The sequence below is a fragment of the Quercus suber genome, unplaced genomic scaffold (assembly GCF_002906115.3).
Source record: "Quercus suber isolate HL8 unplaced genomic scaffold, Cork oak 2.0 scaffold_450, whole genome shotgun sequence".
Classification (NCBI taxonomy): Eukaryota; Viridiplantae; Streptophyta; class Magnoliopsida; order Fagales; family Fagaceae; genus Quercus; species Quercus suber.
Window position 1 is genome coordinate 379,066 of NW_027069901.1, and position 19,464 is coordinate 398,529.

General features: G+C 37.1%; 1 long non-coding RNA gene across 1 annotated transcript; it reads left to right on the top strand.

The window, feature by feature from the left end:
• The first annotated feature begins 264 nt into the window (after positions 1-264).
• LOC136062758 (uncharacterized) lies at positions 265-15,501 on the top strand. Its single transcript, XR_010624478.1, has 4 exons — positions 265-337; positions 14,063-14,206; positions 14,430-14,585; positions 15,299-15,501. It is a non-coding gene; the product is annotated as an uncharacterized LOC136062758 (long non-coding RNA).
• The last annotated feature ends 3,963 nt before the right edge of the window (positions 15,502-19,464 follow it).

Below are 19,464 nucleotides of genomic sequence, written 5' to 3' on the forward strand. Positions count from 1 at the left end.
CCTTTGCATTTTATTTTGTATTTTGCAACTATATTCTAACACAATTGATTCTTTATTTTCTATATAGCGATGAGATGGTGAAGTTGAAGTAAATGCAAAAGAATTTAACCAGACAATTCATTGAGAGAATCCTCATATGAACGGTTGGTATTTTTTTCTCCTCATTTTACGTTGTTGAATTATGTTTCGCGTTTTGATCTGATATTTACTAACACAGAAAATTATTATCCTCTGAAGTCTAAACCTTAAAGGCTACGATTCTAAAGAAAAATTTTCACCCGGGGAGAACGGAAACACCATTTTCTTCTAGGTCCAACGACAGGCAGCTCCAAAGAAGGTACTTTAGTCTCTCATCTTTTAAATTCACTCCATATTCATTGCAATTTATCTTACATCTTATGTGAATGCTATATGCAATGATTCATGTGATAATATATTTATCCTTTTAACTTCGTGTTACTGATTTATTAGCTATCAAATAATAGTCATGCTGCATTGTTTCCTAAAAACAAAATCATGATATATTTAATGCTTACATTACATTAGTTATTTAAATCATATGATGAACAGCTACTCATCATGTAATAGGTTGAATAATATTTCTACAAATTGACTTGGAGGGGTGTCAATTACACTTTCACTTGATCTATTCGTGATTTGAATCAGATTTATTAGTTTATAATTTTTTAAAAACAAACTTTAAGATATAATTGTATTTAATATATGTTGATATGGAAATATTCATGTTGTTTTTATTTAATTCAAAATGTTAAAGAGTGTGTCTTCTTTTTTTTTTTTGAGAATGTGTCTTAAACACGTAATTGTTGGAATTGTAATGCGCTACTTTTAGTTTCTTTATTTTTTTAATTCAATAATAACAACTTTTTGGTCAAAGGATTTGAAGTTTGAACATTAAATCTTCTTATAATGTAAAGGGAAGTCATGCCACTAAATTACAAAACTCTTAACCATATACTACTTTTTATTAAAAAAATTAAACTATTTAATTAAAAATCATAATTTAGGAAAATCAAATATAGTCAAAAGTTATTTAAACAAAGAAGTTTTTATTAACATCCAAGTCAACAATTGATACTAGAGTAGTCATGTATTCAGTCACTGCACTAATAGCCTCCTACTCAAAGAACTTATAAAACTAGCCTCTGAGCACGCGCTCACGCACGTGCTCAGGGGCTCTTCTATTCTTTGGTAAAAGTTAATCATTTGCATCCATTATAAATTAGGATTACTACATTTTTCAATCACAAAAATACCTAGAGGTGTGATGAGTGTTATGTGTTTTTACTAAATATTAAAATTATTAACATTTCTCCATGCATAACACTCATCACACTCTTAGGTATTTTTGTAATTGAAAAATGTAGTAATCCCAATTTATAATGGATGCAAATTATTAACTTTTACCAAAAAATAGAAGAGCATCTGAGCACGCGCTCACGTGCGTGCTCAGAGACTAGTATATATAACTAACCTTTGATCACAAACGTGATGCTTTTTTATTTTTTGGTAAAAGTTAATAATTTGCATCAATTATAAATTAGAATTATTACATTTTTCAATTACAAAAATACCTATGGGTGTGATAAGTGTTATGCATTTGTACCAAATACTAAAATTATTAACTTTTCTCCGCCAATAACACTCCTCGCATCCCAAAGTTTTTTTGTAATTGGAAAATGTAGTAATTCTAATTTATAAATAATGCAAATTATTAACTTTTACCAAAAAAAATAGAAGAGCTCAGAGGCTAATTTTACATTAGAAGGCTGACTTTTTTTTTTTTTTTTTTTGGTGTTGTTGTAGTTGTTTTTTTTTTATTTTTTTTTTTTTTTTTTTGGTTAAGGAAATGCTCCAGATTTGCACCACTTTTTTTCTTTTTTTTTTAGTGGTGTTGTTGTTGTTCTTTTATTTATGACAGTTATCAAGTTGTATTTAATCCTAAAATTCAGCCATGTACTACACATCCATTAAAAAAAAAAAAGTTAAAAAAAAAGCTTATATTTACAATTTAGCAACTACCATTTTTTTTTTTCTTTTACGGTAAAAGACCCAAATTTTTGTTGTTTTTGTTTTTTGTTTTATTGTTAAGGAAAAGCTCTAGATGTGCATCCATGTTTTTTCCAAATTCAATGTATAAAAAGGGTATAAATTTGTAGATAACTACACATTTAAAAGTTTATAAAAAAAATAAAAAATAAAAACTACACGCTTAAAAATTTTGGATTAAACTTTTTTTTTTAAATCCCAAGTTCTATCCAAAAAACACTACACGGCCACCTTTTTTTTGCCAAATTCAAAGTTTAAAAATAGTACATTTTCTTTCTCAAAAAAACAAAAAAACAAACAGTACATTTTTTCTCTCTCATCTCTCTACCTCTGACTCACCTCACTCTCTTTTTCTCATTTCCTTTCTCACCTCACTTTCACCAATCAACTCTCTCTCAAAGCCGATCAGCCTCTTCAATCCAACAATCCGATCAGCCTCTCCGATCAAATATAGTGGTGATTCTGACGAATCATGATTCCGATCAGCCTTTCTCATCTCCAAATCACATGAAAACGACCGGCTTTCTCGGCGGACAATGATCTGGCAATCCAAGGCCTTGACTTAGTGAACGCCGGTGATTTCGACGGGTTTGTTTTATTTGATCGTTGATGGTGGCTGGTGGCTGGGTGTGGGTGATTTTGGGTTTGTGTTGGGTCTGCAGCTCGACGGAGAAGACAGTGGCTGGCTAGGTGTGGGATGGGTGTGGGTGTGGCTCGACGGAGAAGACGAGTTTGTGAGTTTGTTCCAGAGGGAAGGAAATAATAAAAAATGTAAAAATAATGAATATTTTATTGAATAAATGTGTAGAATAGATAAACTGATGTGGGTGTTTTGTAAAAGTAGATGTGTAAAATAGAAGAAGTAGGTTTTTTCTTGCAAAATAGACAGAAAATTTGCACGAACTGGTGTGGTTGCTCTTAGTTCCCTTTCACATTTCATTTGAGTTTTTTCAACTTATCTAAACAAAAAATAGCCAAAGAAAAAAAAGAACATTTTCAAACTTTCTTTTCTTTTCTTTTCTCGGCATCCAAACAGAGTTGATAGTTCCCTTCCCCCCCACCCCCCAAAAAAAACCGTTAAAATCCTCTAAAAATTTTGATTTTGAATATTTATACTAAAGAATAGTAATTTTAAAAAACTAGGTATGAGGTTTTGGTATGAAGCACTTGGACTTCTTAGTTTAACACTTGATTTTTGTATTAGAAGCAATAGAAAAGAAATATTATGATTATGATGATAACAAAAAACTATGTTATAGTTTAAATTCTCAAAAAAACAAAAAATGTTTTTTTTTTTTTCAATGATGAGATAATTATATTGAATTTATTGGTTATGTTGTTGTATAGGTTTTGAGGTGAAATGGCTTTGAGAGGTGTATGGCAGCTTCAAAAGCTGATTGTTAGCTATTTGTTTATTGTTGACGATTTATTTATTTCTTGAAATGAAATTGATTGAACCTATAACACTTTAGCCTAGATTAGCATAATGATTGTTTGCAACGGATGCCGATATTTGCTCTTTTATGATAGATTCTTCGAAATTCTTATATGTGGATTAATGTTATTGCCATTTCTGATGATTTACTAGACTTATAGATTAGCACGAGATGAAGTCTCTTTTGTTGAAATGGATTATTGTAATTGACAACATTGGGTGTTCGACAGTTTTAGGTTAGAACTTTCTGCTAGAAACATAAGTAGTTTGTATGAAACTTCTTCTTGGTTTATCTTAATATTAGATTTTTTTGGACAAAATGGGCTTTTGCCATTTTCAGGCAAATTAATTAGTTTTATACCTCCTTTCCCAAATTAAGTATGGAAATGCCCTGCTTTTAAAACTCGATTTATGATAAATCAAGTTAGGCCCTATAGTAGCGTTTTAAAGAGCCTATAGTAACGTTTTTTAAGACCTATAGTGACGTTTTTTTTTAACTCAACCTCAATGAAATCAAGTTATAGGTATATGATAGTTCAAAAAGGGTATAAAACACCTTTGAACGTTTAGACCCCAAATAACAAGAATACCAATTCAAGCTTTATATCAAACAATTAATGTGCGGAATATGATAACAAGCTTATAACAGAATTGATAGAACAATCTAAGCCAAATATAAACACATCCACAGCAGTAAATATAAGGCAAAGATAGAGGGAAAGAAGATGCAAACACACGGATGTGTTATCGAAGAGGAAACCGAAGTCCTCGGCATAAAACCTCTCCGCCGCCCTCCAAGCGGTGATAAAATCCACTAAAAAATATAGTTGGGATACATGAACAGCAGAAAACCCTCCAAGCCTAATCTACCCAAGTACCTAAGCCCTCCAAGCTTCTTGCTCCAACGAGGTTACGCCAAACCTATTTCTTCTCTAACTTCCCGGATTCCGCTACTTGACCATAGCATCAACCAATGTGTATTGGTTCCTTCCCAAACTGCTTCCCAAAACACCAAATGAACCTTCTCACAGACGTGGGTGTGGTGAGATAAGGATTTGGTAAAAGGCCTCTCAAGGGTATGACAATGGAGAGGAAGAGAGTAGAAGAATTTGAAGAGTCTCTAAGGTAAAGATTGGGGATGAGGCAATCTTGTTTTTCTCTAGGGTTTCTCTCACAAAATTCTCTCTGGAAGATCTCACAATTTAGTGGGTATAAGGGTGTATATATAGTAGGGTGAGAAGGGAATGCAAAACGTCAGTTTTTGCCAAACAGGGTTTACTCGCGGCTTGACCTCGCGGCTTGTCCAAGTCGCGAGTTCCAGTCGCGACGTAACGGCCTGGACAGCCTGGAACTTTTGTCCTGTAGCGTGACAGCTGGCGCGACCCTTCAGCTTCCCAGTGTGCCTCTCACGTGCCTGCCTTTCGCGGCTTGCCAGTCGCGATCCACCCGCGAGCCCTAGCCACGAGACTCTGTTTTTCTTGCACACTCTTGAGCTTTTCTTCACATCTTCTCACACACTACCCTTACAATTTTCCCACCTAAATACAGGGTTACTAAGTGCTAAATTACAAGCAAATTGGTCACGGAATAAATCCAATTAGATGATTGATTAAATTCAACCTTACAGTATAGGTGCCTATAACTTGATTTCATTAAAGTTGAGTTAAAAAACATTACTATAGGTCTTAAAAACGTCACTATAGGCTCATTAAAACACCACTTTAGGGCTTCAAAAAAAAATTTAACTTGATTTATCATAAATTAAGTTTTAAAAGAGAGGCATTTCCCTACTTAATTTGAGAAAACGGGTATAAAGCTAATTAATTTGCCCGAAAAGGGCAAAAGCCCATTTTGTCCAGACTTTTTTTAAAGGGTGTTTCTCTTACATACATCCTGTATACTAAGGTTATGCTCCTTATTTGCACTAATTTTAATGAAATTTATTACTTATCAAGGTAATTATTTTATGATGTGCGATTCTTGAGATTAAATCTCTCCTTCTCCACTCTTTGTTCTGTTTTTTCTTATTTTTCTTGTTTAATCTTTTTATTATGCTTGACCATTGTAATTTAAAATCTTAATGTACTCCTATCCATGTACACTCCTAGTGTACCTGCATCTTTTGATTAATGATATTTCGTTATTATCAAAAAAAAAAAAATTTATTTTTTATGATGTACTTGTTTTTTAATTTATTTTTTTATAGGTAAGAAAAAGTATATTAAAACACTACAATAGATAGTTGTAGGGTCAAAATTTGTAGCCCAAGCCCAGTAGGTTCGGATTATGAGCCCAATGAATCCTGAACAATAAATTTGTAGAGAGTGGGTGAAAGAGCTGGGCTAGTAGTAAATGACGCAGTAATAAGCTATGGTGATTACGTGTGAACTAACATGCAATCATACTTGAACAAATGAACACATGAACGTCCGAGGAGGTGTTTTATTGAATGAAAGTAGGTTACAATTCTTAGACCTATAGTAAAGTTGTTTTCTTCTTCTCTCTCTCTTTGTTTTTTTTTTCTCCTCCCCTCCTTCCTCTGCTATTAAAGGCCTCCTCACTTTATATAGCATACATTCCCATCATCTTCATCGTCCACTTGTTCTTCATCTAAGCATCCATTTGAGTACGTGTCCCATCAGGTATCTTCTTTAACTCTCTGTGTGAGTGGTGGTAGCTGAGGTTATACTGTTCAGGGGTCTTCTCCACATTAATGCGACCAAAAAAGCAGCTGCAATACATTTAATGCGGTGGTTGAAGTTTGTCTCCTAGATATTTCTCCGCTCCTATCATCTTCATGCGTGCTTGAAGTCCATCCTTATCATTAGAATTGTTAGGAGGGTTATTTGTTTCTCCCAGACATCTGTTTGACCAAAACTCTTTATATCAGAGGAGAATGGACTCTTCGGACCAATGATCTTTTCTTCGGACTACACTTTCATTTGTTTCCAGGTATACTTCTTCCCCATGGACTTCTTCTCGAACATTTTCTTCTCTTCGGACTCACAGTAGTCTCCAAATAGGGCACCAGGCCCAATATATGAAGTTGGGCTTTCACCCCCCACAATAGCCCCTCAAAATTTTAGTTTTTCCCTCACATCCGAGGAGAAAAAGTAGGATTTTTACTTGCCACGAAATCAAAACTTGAAAAGGCACACAAATATTTGGACTTACACGTGTGTGGGCATAGATGCAAGCGCTTCATCATTGCTGCTGCCATTTCCGTATTTCGAAAGCGTTATTAATTACTCCAGGCGGCGTTTTGTCCCTTGTATCCAACGATGGGCTACTAATCCAACGGATGTGATTCTTCCTCAAAGTTTGAGCGGGATGACTCTTGTCTTTTCATCTGTCCTCCTATATAAAGCCTCAGATGAGGTTATTTCTTCTTTACTTCACAAATTCTCAGACCACCCAGTAAACTCAAGCACTCGAAACCACCGAGTTCATTCGATCATCAATCCTAGTTCATCCCAAAATCTGTAAGAGCCCTTCCGCGAATTCGAAGATCACTTTTCAATTTAATTTGCGTAAGTTTCGACGCTTCTAACACTCCATCTTCTTCTCGGCCTGTGTTCTCAGCTTTCAAACCCTTATTTGCCGGTTACTGCCTTGCGCCCTTCTGTAGTTAGCCAAAAATAGGTAGATTCGAGGAACTGGTTAATAGTCCCGCCCTAATAGATGAGTTTAAGGAGACCTACGGCATACCACGGGGGGTAAATTTGAGGTATTACTCTCTGGAGCGGATATTAACCGACCGAAAGGAGGGAGAAGCCGTAATCCCCATGATAGCGTTCATAGAAGGAGGAATGACTCTTCCTATAGGTTCTATCACCACAAACTATCTTCGCAACCACAGGCTCTCTCCTAAGCAGTGCGCGCCTAATCTCTTTAGGATCCTAGGAGCCATTGATGCTCTGAACCTTCATCTAGCATTAGGACTTACCTGGCGTGACGTGGTACATATGTACGAGTGTCACAGCCAGAAGGGAGCGGGATACTACCTCAAATCCCGTTCCGACGCCGTTAGGCTCATCTCCTACCTTCCCAAGTCTAATAAAGGGATGAAGGATGACTACTTGATCGTCTCGGGCGAGTGGCATGACGGTCTTCATTGCCCGACCCAACCAGGGGAGCCAGGTGGGATCTTCTAGACCTAGGTTATCTGACAATAGATTTAGGGTCTTCGTTTTCTAACACTTTGTCTTCTCTCGGTATCATTATTTTCAAGTTTCTGACCAAGTTCCTTTTTATTGTGATGCTAACAGATAAACAGCTCGTTTCTCCTCGACTCAGTTTCATGAACGTTACTGTATTTAACTACTTGCTGCGATCAGAGATTTTCGTAAGTGAAGACGGGCAACTCCGGTCAGTTCCCCTTATCCTTGGTTATACGGCAAAACCCATTGATCTCCAGCCAGTTGGTAACGCAATAACATAAGGAGATTATCGTCTCAAATGTATAGACGTTGGTCGGAAAGGCTTTTTAGCGCCGTACGATCTCACACCCGTGCCACATCTAAATCCCCAGGGTGTGCCACTGCTCCTCCAGTCGATTCAGTAGGTTCCCCTAGGTCCGGTAGCAGGATGTGAAAGAGTTGCTTCCTCGACCCCTTCGCTTGACGAGCAAATTGACAAGTTTAAGTTTGAAGAAGAGGCTTCAGGAGGGGTCCAAGTAATACCGGTCTCGGACGCCGAGGAGGAAACTGACAGGCAATCTGGTGTCCACCCTCCTATTCTGATAACTGCTCTTCTCGAGGACTCTTCGGAAGAAGAAGAAGAAATGGCGGACTTAAAGAGCCTAATGAAGAATAGAGATAAGAAGGCTAAGCCCAAGGGGACCGGTACGTCCCAACCAACTGCGAGTCTTCCTCCAGTTCCTTCCCAGGTTCCTCTGGATCTCGGCGCCAAGAAACTGCCAGATCCGAAAAAGAGGCCCCTTCCTGACAATGAAAGGAGGGAGGTAGCGCCTCCAAAGGCGACCAAGCAACAAAAGGTGACTAAGGATCACCGGAGCAAGAGGGCTTCGTCTACAGAGAGCCGAGACGAAGTCCAAGTGGCTGAGGTACGCCGAGGACCTCGCATCTAGTCCCCAAGGCTGGAGTTGGATGGCACTCCAATCCCTTGGGATACCTCCCTTAGGAATTACGATGGTGGGAGAGCAGGTTATGTTGCTGAGGCCTTGTAGCAGCCACTCCTTCTTCCAAGGGACATGGAGTCTTATAGGCACTTCAACCAGTAGGAGCTCTTCCTATCCCTTAAGAGGGATATAGCCATGGTACGTGAACTAATTCACTTAACTAGGGTGCTAACTTTTACTTACTCCTTTTCTTTGCTCTTTACTGAAAACCCTTGTTACGCAGATTACACAGCAAGTTTACGTGGCCGAAGAATGGAACAAGAAGTCTTATCTTGAGGCCCAAGCAGCAGCCCTATCTAGATCTGAGGTGGAAAAGTCTCTGGGCAACCTGAGGGAGGACTATTCCCTGCTGTCGGAGCAGCTGAAGGACATGACCAACCAGAAGAATAGCCTTGATGCTGGCCTCAAAAGCACCGAAAAGCAGGCCGAAGAGCAACGTAAATTACTGAAGGCGGCGGAGGTTAACTTGGCAACAGAAAGGGAGTTGGTGAAGGGTCTTAGGGCTGAGCTCCAAAAGGCCAGGGAGAAGGCCCGATTGGCTGAGGAGAATGCTCAGCTGGCCAAGGAGGCGCTCGAGGCTGAAAAGCAGGCAGCCTACAAGCTGGGGGTGAAGGAGACAGAAAACAGCCTTACCGAGCGGTTTGCCTCGGTCTGCCGAGATTACTGCGATGTGACTTGGGGAAAAGCCCTTGACGCTGCTGGGATCTCTGCGGATGCTGACTTGAGGCAACCTGGGAGTATATACTACGATCCTGATATCAGAGAACTCCCAGAATCAGATTCCTCTTCTCCCACACAACTTCGAGGGGCTTCGGAGCAATCCCTTGTCGGCCAGGTCCCTCCTACCAACCTTGAGACCTCCAAAGAATCTGGTCAGCCTGGTAATCAGAGCGAGCCAGTTGAGGTGCCCGAGGTGTCTGGTCAACCGGAAGACCAGAGCAAGCCAATTGAGGCTCCCAAGGACAAGGACAAGGACTTGGGAAAGAAGAAAGCCGCAATGGAATCTCAGGACCAAGCCCTAGAAGCTACTGTTGCTCAGTCCAGCCAGGCTGTTGACCCTTTGGTCCCTCAAGTGAAGACTTAGAAAATTAGGAGTTTTTATTTTGTAATTGTATTAGTTTTTCAATTTTTAAAGGATTGTAAACTATTTTTCTTTGGTCAATGAAACTATCTCCCTTTTATTTCTGGTATCTTCGTTGCCCATTTTATAATTCATCATGGTTGCAAATAACTATATTTTGTAATTACAGTAATGTAGGTAAGTTTACCCACCATATCCTGCTGATGATGCAAATAACCAAAAACAACACTGAGAAGGATAATTTGTATAAGAATTACTGATTATGCAAAGGGATAAACATGACTAAGGAAGCTTATCATAAGTTAAAGTTAATTTAAACATATTCCAGAACTTCAAACATGACTCGGTCTTAAGTTAAGTCTCAATAATAATAACTGTATGGGTGTGTTGACTAACCCAAATTATCTGGTCAGAGGACTACAAACATAAATGTACTTAATTTTGAATGCCTATAAGAGTTGTGTAAGAATGATAATTAACCCATATCATCTGGTCCGAGGACTAAGGACATGATTGGATTCAAGTTAAAACCCTTAGGAGACTGTAGCGAAGTGTTAACTAACCCAAATCATCTGGTTCGAGGACTACAGGCATGATTGGATTTAAGTTTAAACACTTAGAAAACTGTAACGGAGTGTTAACTAACCCAAATCATCTGGTCCAAGGACTACAGGCATGATTGGATTTAAGTTTAAACACTTAGGAGATTGTAGCGAAGTGTTAACTAACCCAAATCATCTGGTCCGAGAACTACAGGCATGATTGGATTTAAGTTTAAACACTTAGAGAACGGTAACAGAGTGTTAACTAACCCAAATCATCTGGTCCGAGGACTACAGGCATGATTGGATTTAAATTTAAACACTTAGAGAACTGTAACGGAGTGTTAACTAACCCAAATCATCTAGTCCGAGGACTATAGGCATGATTGGATTTAAGTTAAAACACTTAAGAGACTGTAGCGAAGTGTTAACTAACCTAAATCATCTGGTCCGAGGACTACAGGCATGATTGGATTTAAGTTTAAACACTTAGAGAACGGTAACAGAGTGTTAACTAACCCAAATCATCTAGTCCAAGGACTACAGACATGATTGGATTTAAGTTTAAACACTTAGAGAACTGTAACGGAGTGTTAACTAACCCAAATCATCTGGTCCGAGGACTACAAGCATGATTGGATTTAAGTTAAAACACTTAGGAGACTGTAGCGAAGTGTTAACTAACCCAAATCATCTGGCCCGAGGACTACAGGCATTATTGGATTTAAGTTTAAACACTTAGAGAACGGTAACGGAGTGTTAACTAACCTAAATCATCTGGTCTGAGGACTACATGCATGATTGGATTTAAGTTTAAACACTTAGAGAACGGTAACGGAGTGTTAACTAACCCAAATCATCTGGTCCGAGGACTACAAGCATGATTGGATTTAAGTTTAAACACTTAGAGAACGGTAACAGAATGTTAACTAACCCAAATCATCTAGTCCGAGGACTACAGGCATGATTGGATTTAAGTTTAAATACTTAGAGAACTGTAACGGAGTGTTAACTAACCCAAATCATCTGGTCCGAAGACTACATGCATGATTGGATTTAAGTTTAAACACTTAGGAGACTGTAGTGAAGTGTTAACTAACCCAAATCATCTGGTCCGAGGACTACAGACATGATTGGATTTAAGTTTAAACACTTAGAGAACGGTTACGAAGTGTTAACTAACCCAAATCATCTGGTCCGAGGACTACAGGCATGATTGGATTTAAGTTTAAACACTTAGAGAACGGTAACGAAGTGTTAACTAACCCAAATCATCTGGTCCGAGGACTACAGGCATGATTGGATTTAAGTTTAAACACTTAGAGAACGGTAACGAAGTGTTAACTAACCCAAATCATCTGGTCCGAGGACTACAGGCATGATTGGATTTAAGTTTAAACACTTAGAGAACATCTCATATAAAGAATTGTCATATTGATTGAAGAAAAGATTCGATTAATAATAGTACCTTTTGAGGTTATTTACATTCCAAGGGCGCGGTATTACATGACCATCTAAGTCTTCTAGGAAATACGCCCCAATGCCAGCCCCTGAAGTTATGCGATATGGCCCTTCCCAATTGGGTCCTAACTTTTTCCAAGCTGGGTTCTTTGCAGTGCCGATGACCTTCCGCAGCACCAAATCACCAGGTTCTAGGGGCCTTAGCTTTACGTTGGCATCATAGCCCTGCCTAAGCTTTTGCTGGTAATGTGCCAGTCGGACCATTGAATTTTCCCTCCTTTCATCAATCAAGTCCAGATTCTTCTCTAGCTGCTCATTGTTACCGGTCGGACTGAACGAACCAGTTCTCAACGTTGGGAACCCAGTTTCCAAAGGTATGACAGCTTCAGCCCCATAGGTCATTGAGAAGGGGGTCTCTCCAGTAGATCTGCGAGGCGTAGTTCTGTAAGCCCAAAGTACATGTGGCAATTCTTCTACCCATTTGCCCTTCGCATCATCTAGCCTCTTCTTTAAGCCATTTACTATGACCTTGTTAACAGCTTCTGCTTGCCCATTACCCTGGGGATAGGCAGGAGTGGAGTATCTATTTATGATTCCCAGTTCGTTACAATAATTCCTGAATGCTTTGCTATCAAACTGTAGGCCATTGTCCGAGATGAGAGTATGAGGAACTCCAAATCGAGTGACAATACTCTTCCACAAAAATTTCTGTACATCCACATTTCTGATGTTGGCCAGTGGTTCAACTTCGACCCATTTGGTGAAATAGTCTGTGCCGACCAGAAGGTACTTCCTGTTTCCTGCGGCCTTAGGGAATGGTCCCATGATATCTAAGCCCCATTGGGCGAAAGGCCATGGGCTGGATAGTGGATTAAGAGTTCCCCCTGGTTGATGAATGTTTAGGGAAAATCGTTGACATTGATCGCACTTTTTAACGTACTCTTGTACTTCTCTCTGCATGTTTGGCCACCAATAACCCTGAGTAATGGCTCGATGAGCCAAGGACCTCCCTCTAGTGTGACTCCCACATATTCCTTCATGTAATTCTTCCAGTAATGACTCGGCTACTTCAAGATGCACGCACAATAAGTACGGTCCTGAATAAGAGCGTTTGTATAATTTCTGGTCTTCGGATAGCCAGAATCTGGTTGCCTTCCTTCGAATTTTGTCAGCTTCTGCCCTTTCTTTATGCAGAATATCTTCTCTCAAGAATTTAATTATGGGGTCCATCCAGTAGAGTCCGGTCCTGACTTGGTGAACCTGAATTACCTCTCTTTTTGTCTCTGTAGGTCCATGCAAGTCCTCGACGAGGATGACTCTCGGCAAATTTTGCACCGAGGAGGTAGCAAGCATAGCCAAAGAATCAGCATGTGCGTTACCATTTCTGGGGATGTGCAGCAAACTGAAAGAGTCGAATTCTGTTTGCAGACATCTAACTCGGCTCAAGTATCCCTGCATTCTTTCATCCTTCGCCTCAAACTCACCTTGTACTTGACCCACGACTAACCTTGAGTCCGAGAACAACTCTACTGACTTTCCTCCCATTCTTCGGACCATAGCCATTCCCATCAATAGGGCTTCATACTCCGCCTCATTATTTGTTACTGAGAAGTCCAGCCTTAACGACTTTTTGATGATGATTCTTTCCGGGGATATCAGCACTAGCCCCACTCCAGAACCTTTTTGGTTCGCTGCGCCATCCACGTATACTTCTTAATGGGAGGGACTTTGTTAAGAAATCATGCCATACAAGGGACTGTAGTTTTGATGTAGAGGTAAATGATGAATATCAAACAAAAGTTTGACTGCTTCAAATTGCAAAACAAATGAGTAATACAACAACTTACACCCCCAGTAAGTCAATGCTATTGCAAACCAACCCATCTCTCTATGTCATTGTGTTTCATACATATTCCTATAGCTTCTTTTTTTTTTTTTTTTTTTTTTGGATAAGTAAATGAATTCATTTAGAAAAAGTAATCATACCTCCTACACATGCATATTTCAGCAATTTTTCCCCTACACCAGGGTTACTTATCTTTGAAATGTAATTTAGGGTGTTTTCATGTTGGCTAATTGGTATTAGAATATTTTGGAATTATTATGGGGCACTTGTAAGTGCCTTAGGTATGTAATAGGTGCATCACTTGGTACACCCTTCTTGGCTGAAATGAGAGCATGGACTCCGTTGAGAATCTCTCCTTTTTTGGGGGGATGGGTTTTAAATCATTCTCTACATATTTTCTTATATGAAAAACTCTCAATTGTTATTCACTTAGCTCCTTACAGCAATTGGAGTTACATTTCGTATGATTAATTATGCAAATTGCCTGTAGTTGCTAGGTCACAGAAATTTTTACAAGCAAAATTTGGTGGAGTTAAGGATGATGTGCATGAAGAAGACGAGGAAGAACAAGAATCTCTATGGAGTGGGAAAAAAAAGAAAATAAAATTGTCGTGCTGATAATGTTGATCATGAGGTAATGATTTGAATATTATTTGCGATGCGTCCTATCTTGCTACACAACCCTTCTCAATTTTTTTTCCATCTGTATCTAACATATATTTTTTTTGGTGACAATCGCCTATTGCCTTCATGGAAACTTTCTTGTTCACAAACTATTTTCTTAATGCAATCATATATATATATATAAAATCAAGGTTGTCTTTGTAGTTTCCCTAACCTTTTTGTTTCTGATGAAGGCACAATCAAGTGATGATGAGGGACCTTTGAGAGAGAAGGAAAAGGCTTTGAAATTACAGAGGCAAAAAGAAAAATCTTAATCAAATGAAAACTTTGGCCTTGATGATAATAATGAAGATGGGAGTGATGCGAGTGATAGTGAATTAACTCTTGAGGTAAGGGTTCAATATCCTCTCCTTGTTAATTAAAAAGGAAGTATAAAGATAAGTAGGTTAAACCTTTGGTCTTTTTTTGTTTTTTAATTTTTACAATGAATTTTTCAAGCTTGGGTTATCCTCTTTTGTGCTTTTTTGATAAGTGAATTTTATGGATAGGAAACAAATACCCAAGTACACAGGAAATATACAAAGTGAGCAATACAACCAATCTCACAGATTACAAATTTACAATGATCAACAAAATCAGATAATGAACATGAAAATGGAGAACCCATAAATAACATCCACTCAAAAAAAGTTTAAAGAAAAACAGCTTAATATCAGGCAAATATCTTTTATGGTCCTCAAAACATTGAGCATTCTGCTCCCACCAAATGCACCACATCAAACAATGAGGAATGGCTCCTCAAATAACAATATTTCAATGTTGACCAAAACGACCTTGCTAAGAGGCTAGAAAATCCACAACTGACTTCAGCATCACCCAAGAAACTCCAAACAACCCGAATACCATACACCACAATTCAGAAGCTATAGGAAAATGAAGCAATAAGCTATTTACAAATTGTCCACTCGCTTTGCACATATAACGCCAATTTGTTACCAGTGTACGTCTCTTACACATATTTTATTGTTGGTTTCTTTGAAAGGGGCATATGGACTATCAATTCTTTTGAATGACACGTAGCCCAATATTGCTGCTTGTACAGGAAATGTCAGCCAAAAGAAAAGGCAGAAGAAAATCTCACGAGAGAAAAGAAGCCTTAGATGACACAGGAGCAGCTTATGAGGAGGTTCAGAAAGATTTGAGTGCTCTATCAAAGGAGGAACAAATGGATGTTTTATATAGGTAAGGTTTTTCAATTTCTGCACTTTTTTGTGTTTTATATTTTTAAGCTGAACCTTTTTTGATCAAGGCTGAAATGTAAATGATGCAGGGAGCATCAAAATCATTTAAGGTTTTATTTTTTAGTGTGAATTTTTTTTTTTTTTTTTGAATTTAAATTTTGAATAAGGTTTTTAATGTTGAGGGTTTTAAGGGATTTGATTCGGTATTTTCCATATTGGTGTAATCCCTAAACCCTATTTAACTAGTACTCCTGTAATGGTGAAAAGGATTAGATGATTTTGAAAAAAAAAATTATGCTGAGTTGAGAATATGTCTCCTCTTTTGTTCTCTGTGTTTGGTGGTGATACCAAATGCTCTTAGGTGGTGAAGCCTAGGATTTGTCTTGCTTTTCATGTTGCTTCCCTTTTATCCTAATTTTCCTACATTGTTCTAATCAATAAAACTTAGAAAAGGATGATAAGGAGAAAGGTTTTGNGATTGTTTTGTTTTAACTTAGATCTGAATAATAAATCTAAGTATTCACTTGGTTAATTAATTAGGTTAAACAATTTAGTTTACAGGGGTCTAAAAACATACAGTGGTATTAGAGCGGGTTAGCTATTGATTTAGGTTATTATACCTAGAGTTGATCCTTGATCCCTGTTATCATGGATAATTTTAAGTGTCTTACTTTTTTTGATTGTGATGTTTTGAATAAAAAGAACACTATTGTTTCAGTTGATCTTTTTAAGGCTTGTGAAAGGAAATTGCAGGATTTCAGTCTTTCTCAAAAAATTGGTGTAATCCCTTAAATACACTCTGCTTCTCATGGATTTTCACCTACAAAGCCGAAGACTCATGCTATATGGGTGAGAAAAGACTTGCTAAGGTGAGTGTTGTTTACTTGTCCTTGATTTAATTCTTTCAATTATTTGTGGACATGTTTTCTTTTAGTTTTTGATTGTTTTATTTTCTTAGATTGTTTTGATTTTTCAAAAGTCCAAAAACATTGAAAAATTTTCAAAAAAAACAAAAATATTTAATTTTGTATTTAGTTTTATTTTTCTTAAGGATTACATAAATTATGATATCTCTCTCTTGATTTAGAACATACTTGACATTGTGGAGAAACTTGAATAGTATGTATTATATAAGTGCTAAGCTAATTCTGATTTTGTGTGAATATGTATTAGTTTGTACATGTACTCATTGGTTAATTAAGAAATTGGTATTTCTCGTTTTTGTACCTTCTATAGCTTAATTGAGCACTATCATTCATAGTTTTACATTGTTCATTTAGCATAATGTGTGCTTTTTTGTTTTGGGTCATAAATTTTTTTAAACCAAAAAGACTTTTATTTGTTTTGTATTACACATCATGAATATGTAATTGAGGTTGGCCTATTATCTTTACATAACTTGCTTGTGTACCTTGTTTAGCTTAGATGAGCTTATTTTACTGCACTTTGCTAGTTTTAGCTATGTAGTGCATGTTGTGTGGGAGTTGTTTATAATTTTTGATCACATGTGTAGAGAGGGAAAATTTTCGACCTATCACAAGCTGACACGTCACACTACCAAGTCTACAAAATACAGCCAATTACAAAGCGCCACATACTGCTGCTAGGTTTTACTATCGCTATTCAGAAACCAACAGAATTTGTCAAGTGTCATGCAAGAACTAATCATGCATCGGCTCGTGCAAGCAATGACATAAGCAGTCTTGCACGTGTAAGCGATGACCTAAGCAACCTCACACGTGTAAGCAATGACACAAGCAGACCAATCAGATTGTGACATGTGTCACCAGTCAGACTCCGCCACATGTCGCTTACCTATCCCTAAACTCCTATAAATAAAAGCCTTCCTAAGGCATTTAGAAGAAAGAGCTGGAGATCTGGAGATCTGAGAGCTGGGAGAGGGCATCAAGCCATCTGAAGCACAAGCAGCATCGGAGAAGATTCAGAAGTCCAGAAGCTCTGCCGGAACCAAGCTCTAAAGCCTTCAAGAACTTCAAGAACTTCAACTTCAAATACGAAGAACATTCAAAGAGAAATCATCCAAATCATATTCCTAGATCTCAAAGCTCACTGGAATCAAGCTCAAAAGCCTCCAGAAACCTCAACAAATCACAAATCAGCGAAACTCTACGTATTCAAGCCTCTAAAGCCCCGAAGAACTTCCACCACAAACCTTCGAAGACGAAAAACGCACCAAGAACACGAAGAACGTGAAGAACAAAGGATTTCTAACAAGCTCATAGCCAGAGATTCATTGTAATTCTGTTTCAACAATCTTCGATCCATCCCTCAACCAAATTGAAGGATATTTTGTGTTCAAATCAAAATTACATTATTACAATTCCAATTAACAAGTCTTTCAAAGAGATCGAATCAGAGGATAACTCTTTTGTAATCAACAGAGAATTATACCACAATCATCAATACAAATTCGCATTTGTGAAACTATTTTACTTGTTTGATTTATTTTGAACTAAGAAATTTAGTCCTCTACAACATGATCTTGATTTTGAAGTCACATGCTTTTGATTGTTAGGACTAGAATTTAATAAGAAAAGAATAAATAACCATCTCACCACTGTTTACTAGCCAATCATAAACACTTTAGTGCATATTATAAGATTTTGTGCTTGAGAAAATGTAGAACATGCATAAAAAGAACATAAGGTGTAGTCTCGGATTAATAATAAAATTGGTGTGTATATTATTGGGTTATAATAAAAATGACATAAAGAAATAAAATTGGTGTGTACATTATCTGGATTAAATAGCAATTTCACAATGAAATAAAAATTGTGTGTACATTATGAGGTAAAAAAAAAATACATAATTGCAAACTTGTTTTCTAGAAGATATGAGAGTTATATGATGTAACTCCTTAGGTAATAGTCTCTTTCAAACTTGTGTGATCAATAATGTAGAAATTGTGATTAATTACTATATACATATCACCTCACATGTATCTCATGTTATTACTAGTTGCACACACTACACAAGTTATTCTTTGCTAAACTTAGTACATGATATTGTGTGTGAATTTGTTTTGGCCATCCAAGATTATATGTTCCTTGATTTTGATGCAAAATATGTTTAATGTTTGATAATTTGGGGATAAAAAGTGTGAAAACCTTGGTTTTGAAGTTCTGGGTTGAAAACTCATGTTTTTGAAAAACATTTAAACCCATTTTCACGCATTTCATTCATGAAATTACTTGGGTGGAGTTGTTTTTTGCATAATCTTCTGCAGTTTTTCAAAAATTCAAATTTCTAGAATTTCGATCGATCGAATATGTTTTTCGATTGATCGAAAATCCCTTGATTTTTAATCATTGCTCTCTACCTGACTCGACTGGTATTTGATCGATGCTCGACTGATCGAAACTGAAAAATTTTCAGTTTCTAAGTTTTTGACCAAATTTTTTTTCATGCATCATTTATATTTAGGATTCACATGCATAACTTTTTTTTTGTATCCATCTTGTAGTTTTGCAGTCATATCTCTTATTGTTTTCACACATACCATGCATACACTTTGCTAAATAGGGTACTCAACTTGATTTAAAAATTGATTGATCAATTTTTGAGTTATGTACTTTTTAGTATATGTTATTTTTATGTGTGAACTACAAAAAATATTTTTCTTAAGAGATATGATGGATAATAATGTGCAAATATTTTCTTTACTTGATTTGAGTTCAAACATCATTTGTTTATGGGTCACATAATGTCAAGTTTGCATTTATTAAAAGAGAGAATATTTGTGTTCATGTGTAACCTCAATTTTTTTTTTGGTTAAATTTGTGTCTCTTTAGTTTTCCCCACATCTCAAATTTTCCCCAAAACTGTTTTTCTCAAAACTTGTTTTGTTTTTCCTATTTTTATAGGGGGAGAAGTTTGTTTTTAACCTTTGTTGTTCATAGGGGGAGTTGCATCTATTCTCTATAGAGCTGGATTCATTTGTTTCCTTGATCCTATATTTTCTCTTGATTTTTGTTACGTATGTTTTCTATTTACTCTTTGTTTGAGT